The following is an 8,064-nucleotide window of genomic DNA, read 5'->3' as shown; positions in this document are numbered from 1 at the left end:
TGTTTATGATCCAACGGCTTAGATTAATTTGCTTTAGGTCTTGTCAGAAAACGGCTATTTGCTTCTATAAATAGCAGCGTAGGCCCTTGTATTTCAGTGTGCTTCCGTATTGTAATTGTTAACATTTTCATCTATTGAAAATCATTTGAAGTTCTCTCTTATGTTCATCAATCTTCATTACTGTGTTCTTWTTGATTTCTACTTTGGTTGATTCATATCTTTTCCGCTGCATTATCCCTGTCAAACAGATCATCCAAGTAAGTAATTAATACCAAAAACAGAGTTAATCGATCAAACAACATCAGGTGATGGTCGACGAATATTCCAGATTTACGTGGCTAGAGTTTCTGAGAGCCAAATTTGATGCGATAGAGTTGATCATATCTTTTATCAAACGTATTCAAATTCTTCTACAACTTCCAGTACAAAATCGTCGAAGTGAAAACATCACTGAATTTACAAATGAGACCCTTCAAAGTTTTCTTCAAACTGTTGGGATTTCTCACAACTTTCTGTTGTTCGAACTCCGCAACAAAATGGAATTGTTGAAAGAAGAAATAGAACATTAGTCGAGGCTGGTCAAACTATGTTGGCGTACTCTGGTCTACCTCTGTATTTGTGGGCTGAAGTAGTGTCTACCGCCTGTTTCATGCAGAATAAAACGATCATCGTCAAGAGCTCTAATAAAACTTCTTATGAGTTAATAAATAAAAGAAAGCCTAATGTAAAAATTTTCCATGTTTTTGGATGCAGATACTTCGTGCTTAACGATCAAGACAATCTCAGGAAGTTCAATAAGAAGGTGAAAGAAGGCTACTTTATTTGTTATTCGTTAAAGTCTAAAGCCTTCCGAGTCTATATCAAATCATCCAAGATTGTCATGGAAAGCATCAATGTCAGATTCGATGAATCTTCGACTTCTAAACAAATCAATTCAAAACTCAAGCTACAACAGTTAGCTTTTATGCAAAACAGGGTAGAACCATTACCAAACAGGATAACTAATTCTGATTCTTCTATTGTAAAATCAAATTCAGATTCTTTATTCAAAGACACATTTGATCTCACTTGGGATATTCTTGCAGAGTACGAGATATCTAATCTACCCAAGTTGAATGAAGCAGTGGTCCCGATTCCGCTAGTTACTCAACTTTCTGAACCATCAGGAAGCTGGTTGTTCAACATCAAATGTTGTTCAACCTGAATCTACTAAAGATACTGAATCAAAACATGTTCAAGCAGAGGCACAGACTCAACCAAAGATTGTTCAATCCGATATTGATCAATCAGAGTCTTCTCAACCTTCCAATGAAGCTGAACATTCTGAGGTTCAAGCTGAAGCTGAATTAGAAGTTCAAACTGAAGTTGAAAGTGAAATTCAAGCTGTAATTGAAGAATATGACGATCAAAAAAATCTAATTGATGTTCAATCACTCCCTTGTACTCACAATACAAAAGATTACCCCCTACTCAAATAACCGTAATGTAAATGACAGAGTGAAAATGTGAGCTACGACAGCTAACAAGTGTCTTTTCGTGAAGTTTTTTAGTGCAATAGAGCCAAATAAGCCATCTGAAGCGTTGCAACATCTAGATTGTATCAGCGCTACGCAAGATGAACTTCGAGAATTCGAAAGAAACCAAGTTTGGAGACTCGTACCGAGGCCAAAAGACAAATCAATATTGGTATAATTTTGTTTGTTTACTCGTAAAATTCGAAAGAAACCAAGTTTGTTGAGAATATTTGTGTGTAAACTTAGATTGTTTTAGATAGGTTATCTTTACTTTGTCTATTTCCGCATACAATCTTGTAAAAATCTATATTGATCTGTCTATATCAATATATATATATATATATAAATTTGATGTTCTCTATGTTTGTATTCATCCTCCTTCTACAAATTGTTTGTTTAAAACTCTTGCAGACCCAACCAGGACCAACAAGTTGTATCAAAGCAGTGTTTTCTTCTCTTCTTGTTTAGTTGTTTTTCTGCATTTTATTGTCTCTCTTTCTAGATAATTTATTGCTTTTAGATTGTTAGACCCCATAACTCATATCTGTAAAAGTAATGAAAAACAACAAGTGTAAAAGAGCAGAAGGCCGATGGAAGACTTTCAAGTAAAAAGTCTAAGTGTACAATACAACCAGAGGTGCGATGAATATCCATAGGTGCGATGAACTTCGCATCTCCATAACCCCTCTGGTTACCAGCACCTGGAGTTTTCCACGACAGTTCAAGTAGAGGCACCCGATGAAGAAGATCTTAAGACATGGTTGAACACGCCCCATTGAAGACACCTGGAGATGGCAAATCGACAGCTGGATTCTCCAAGATTTACTTTGCTTTATTTACTTTCCATATATCTAGATAGCTTTCCTTTTCATAAGAGATTTGCTAAATATCTTCCATAGATAGCAATCTTCATAATTAGCTTTCTAGTATAAATAGGCCTTACCTCTCATATAATCCTTTACGCTTTTTCGCCTAATCTTTTGAATAAAGTGAATCATTCAGTACTCAATTATATTATTTGAATATTCTTATTTGTGTTCTTGAGTGCTCTTCACTTTTTCCATCTACACGACATATTTAGGTTATTCATAGCTTAAATATTAGTGTTATTAAGAGATATGTGATCAACAATTGGTATCAGAGCCAATTGATTGTTCTTAAATAAAAACGATCATATCTAAATATCTCAATTCGTTTTTTCATCATTTTAAATTCGAGTTCATACTCCTCTTCTCCAAAAAGCGCATTTTTCATCTCTTCAAAATCTCTAATGGCCAACTGGAATTATGCATATTGTGTAGGTTCCCTCACCAAAACCTCTAACTCTTCAAAGAGAAGAGTATCTGTAATGGAGGATAAGGATGGTGAACTTCATAGAGGGGATGGACATGAATCTCCTCAGATATGTCATGGAGGGTCCTTACATTCCTCAGACTCTTGTTGCAAGAGTCCCAAGAACAAGCACTACTGCAGAAGTTGCTGCTTACTTCATGCCCAAAAACGAAAAGAATTGGGACGAGGATGATCTTTAGTGTGTAGAAGCAGACAGGAAAACAAAGAGGCTGATCATAAGGGCCATTCCCAATGACATCTTTCAATCCCTCGACGCATGCACCATAGCGAAAGAAATATGGGACGAGCTGGCAATCCAACTGGAAGGAGGTGCAAAAACAAAGAAGAATCATAGGGCTCAATGCCTCAACGAGTACACTAATTTCAAGGCTCTTGCTGATGAACCGATTCAAAAGACCTATGATCGTTTCAACACATTGATCAATCAATTTCGCCGAAACGACATCTCCAGGACGAAGAAAGAAAACAATGTTTTGTTTCTCAATAGTCTCGGTGATGAGTGGGCTCAGCTGTCGATGTCCCTCCAAGGGAATGATGACTTAGACAGTTGGTCACTTCATGACGTCTATAGAACTCTAGCTGCACAAGAAAAGGACATAATGAAGAGGAAAGTGTCCATCGGTGGACCTCTTGCCCTTGCTGCAGAAGAAAAAGAAGTTTCAAAGACCTCAACCAGAGATCACAGGAGGAAAAACAAGAAGGCATTAGTGGTAGAGTCAGAATCCGAAGAAGAGCCATCTGATTCTGATGATGACATCAAAGCCTTAGCCAAGTCTATGGCCTTGATAACCAAACAGTTCCAGAAGAAGTTTGTCAAGAAGCCATTTGAAAGAAGAGACTCCAGAAGGGAGAAACACCAACCCTCATATGATCAGAAGCCGATGAAGTTGCATCAGAGGGAAGAAAGAAGAGAGGGAAAAGAAGAAAGAGAAGACAGAAGAGAAGACAAAAGAGAAGACAAAAGAGAAGAAGACGGTAGGAAAGATGGTCTTCACTGCTATAGATGCGGGAAGATAGGACATGTTTCAAACGAATGCAGATGACACTTGGTGAAGGATGCTGACTACTATAAAAATAAATATATGTACAATCTGAAGAAGCGAAGCCTGATGGCTCAAAAGAAAATTTGGGTGTGTGATTCTTTGTCTAATGAAGAGGACGAGGCACTCGTATGCGTCATGGCCACGTCCAATCTAGAATCCACCTCTAACTCAGATGATCAGGTATGCAACCCTTCCATTGATGAAACCAACTCTGCTCCATCAGAGGTAGAGTTAAGGGTTATGAAACTTTCAGAAGATTTTCTAAAACTTAAGGAAAAATTGAATTATGAAAAATATGAACGAATAAAAGCGGAAAAAGAAGTCAGATTCTACAAGAGAGAGACTGATCTTTTCACCAAAGAAAAAGCTCAACTGGAAAAAGAAAAGACTCGCATCGCATCACTCAAAAAATCGGAGGAAGAAAAACTTCTGGATCTTAACAAGAAAATAACTAAGGATTTAGAAAAAGAAAGTAAAGGCCCTAAAGGAATCCGAGGCAGAAAGGCTAAACTCAGTGAATCTTAAGGATTTCTTCCAAAAAGAAAGGCTGATTCTTCATCAGAAGCTTCAAACCAATGAACTCCTGATGAAGAAATACAAGGATGTCCTATACGTCTACGAAAAAGTTAAAGGTCAAAAGGATTATCAAGGGATTGGATTCAATGATCTAGATTCTTTCATCGAAACCAAGAAATGCACCCTTGAATGCACTTTCAAACTTGGATGCATTCAAAAACCCGAATTTTTCCCAAAACCCAAAGAAAACTTCAAAAGGATTAAAGTCGATGGAAAAATTGTTCTTTTGAGATAGGATTTTGAAAATGTGGTGTATGAGAGCAGCACAAGTAAGAATTCTGATGAAGAGAATGATGCCTCCATACCAGAGACCAATGGAAACCTTATGGTTAAACCAGAGCCTCTGGTCATCAATCCTATAAATTCATCAGCAAGTGATGTTGATGAGAAAGGTAATGTTAGTAAGGAACCATCATCTAATGAATCGATAAACCATCCAAGTGATATTGGAAGTTTATCTAAGAAATCAGAAGCGATGGAATCCCCAACAGATCACTCATAACCATCAACCTCTGAACCCATTGCTCCCACAAACATGCATGAGAATTTTGATTTCGAGAAATCCGCGAGAGACTTCTTGATTCTGACTTTGAAGAAGAGATAGTGTGAATCACCAGAGATCATTGAGGATAAGAAACCTCAAACTTTCAAGACCCCATTGAAATCTGATGTTCCAGAACCTATGAAAGCTTCAGAAAAAGGAAAAGAAAAATTAAGTAAAGCGAAGTTTGCCAGCGATACTTCACTTGGCCCAAGCACTTCATCTAAATTCATTAGGTTTACTCGCGAACAGAAACAGAAGTGGCCTGCCTCTAAACATTCTAACCAACCCTCTTCTTCTCTTTCAGCTGAAGAGAAGAAGCCCATCCTCAGGAAAGAAGTAAAACCCACGCCTACCCTAACAAATAAAAAAATCTACACTAGATTAGAAGTTTGTAAAAACAACCAATGCAAGAACAAAATTTTCATCCTCTGCTTTTACTTCTTCTTCATCGAATAAAAAGAAAGTTAAACATTCTTGTCCTAAAACTCCCAACTGCCAATGGTTAACTCCTTTACAAAACCTGAGGAATCACATGTTAACTCATTGCTGCATGTTTTCCAAACACGTCTATCGCTACAATGTTCAAACCAATGAAAACGTGAAAAAGCCTAAGCCTACGAAGGCCAACAGAAATGAAAACAGAACCAAGCCTGCAAAGGCTAAGGGTAAAGGAAATCAGCCCAATCCCAAGAGGGTTGATGAAAAGAAAAAGGTCGTATCTCTGACTAACAAACAAGGACCCATTATGAAATGGGTATCTAAAAACCCTTAACTTGTCTTGCAGGACCAGCATGTGCAACCATGGTATATGGATTCAGGTTGCTCCAGGCACATGACTGGTGATAAAAGTCAGTTGTCCCCCTTCATCGACAAATCTAGAGGCTCTTTCACTTTTGGAGACAACATCAAGTGTACCATAAAATGATATACGACACACTCATCAAAGGCAACATCTCCATCAGCAAAGTGGCTTATGTTGAAGGCCTAAAGCACAACTTACTAAGCATAAGCTAGTTCTGCTACAAGGGTTTTGAAGTCAGATTTCACAAGGGTTTCTGCATCATTGAAACAAAGCCCGACCAAACCATCATCAAGGAGAAGAGAGAAGGGAATCTCTGTCTTCTGGACTTTCATTCTTATGTGGGACAAGACACCCTCTAACTTGTATCCCATAAGAGCGATGAAAATTGGCTATGGCACCAGAAGTTCTCACATCTAAATTTTGATGTTCTAAGGAAGTTAGCCAAACAGAAGCTGGACAAGGGGATTCCTGATCTCAACTTTGAAAAAGATCATCTATGCTCAGCTTGCGAGATGGGAAAGCTGAAACGGGCCTCACACAGAATAAAGTCAGAAACCTCCTACTCCAAGCCCTTGAAGATGATCCACATCGACCTCTATGGGCCTATCTCTACATAAAGCCTCTTTGGAAAGAAGTACATCCTGGTACTAGTTGATGAATACTCCAAATACACTTGGGTTGAATTCATAAAGAAGAAATCAGACGTTCCTGAACTCCTCATCGGGGTGATGAAAAGGCTCAAAGTCCTTCTACAATGCAAACTCATCAAAGTTAGAAGCGACAATGGAATAGAATCCAGAAATGTCAGAATTGATGAATATCTCATCAGTGATGGCATCTCCCAAAACTTTTTAGCATCCAGAACTGCATAGCAAAATGGAGTAGTGGAGAGAAGGAACATAACCTTAGTGGAAGCAGCAAGGACCATGCTTGCTTCATCAGAGTTACCCATCACCTTCTAGACCGAAGCCATTTCCATTACATGCTTCACCCAGAACCGGTCAATCATCAACAAGAGGCACTAGAAGACTCCATATGAACTTATCAACCAACGAAGGCCAAATGTCAAATATTTCCATTTCTTTGGGTGTAAATTCTATGTACTCAATGATAAGAAATATATTAGCAAGTTCGACAAGAAAACTAAAGAAGGAATCTTTCTGGGATACTCTCAAACTGCCAAGGCCTACAGAGTATTAATTAGAAGGACAAAGATCATTATCGAAAGCATCAATGTGTCCTTTGATGATTCTTCACCCATGACTTTGGACACAGCAGTTCAGGACTCGGACCACAACAGAGAGCCTCTGATTCATAACTTGGCAAACCCAATGAATCAGAGTTAGCTCAGTTATTTGAAGACATCTTCGAAGAAGAAGTAGTCTCTGGACAAGCACCTACTGAAGAACCCTCTTCCAGAGCCGATGAAGAACATGAAGTCTTTAATGCTGAAGGTACAACTCTTTCTGAAACTCATGTTACTTCACCTTCTACTTCTTTTGTGTCTTTAAAACTAGAGCATCACTCTGGAGATGATCTCTTCAAGGAGGAGCAAGCAGTTCCATCGGTCGATGAAGAATTCCATCCTGTTGTTCCAGAACCCCAATCTTGCACCAAATGGACAAAAGACCATCAACATCATCAAATCATTGGTAATCCATCATCCGGTGCCAAGACGAGATCCGGGAGAGCTAATTAATGCCTCCTCACCAACTTTCCAAGTATGATCGAACCAAAGAAGATTTCTGAAGCCCTACAAAATCCAAACTGGATAGATGCCATGCAAGAAGAACTACTCCAGTTTGAAAGAAACGAAGTGTGGTCCCTCATGCCTCTACCCAAAGGGAAGACGGCTATAGGAACCAAATGGGTCTTCAGAAACAAGAAGGACAAAGATGACATAGTTGTAAGAAACAAGGCCAGGCTTGTTGCCAAGGGTTACTGCAAAGAAGAAGAGATTGACTATGATGAAACATTTGATCCCGTTGCAAGACTTGAAGTCATCAAAATATTCCTAGCCTACTGCCAGGAAGAAGGTTTCAAGGTCTACCAGATGGATATCAAGTCTGCCTTCCTCAATGGAAAACTTCAAGAGGAAGTTTGTGTGCAGCAGCCCCCTAGGTTTGAAAATCCAAAGTGTTGGACCGATCTAGGGAACCGCCCACGTGATATTGTCTGCTTTGGGTTTGACCAACCCCTTACGGCTTTAAAACGCGTCACTGGTAGGAGTAA

Source organism: Cynara cardunculus, assembly GCF_001531365.2.
Source record: "Cynara cardunculus var. scolymus isolate 2C chromosome LG 12, CcrdV1, whole genome shotgun sequence".
Taxonomy (NCBI): Eukaryota; Viridiplantae; Streptophyta; class Magnoliopsida; order Asterales; family Asteraceae; genus Cynara; species Cynara cardunculus.
This window is presented reverse-complemented; position numbering follows the sequence as displayed.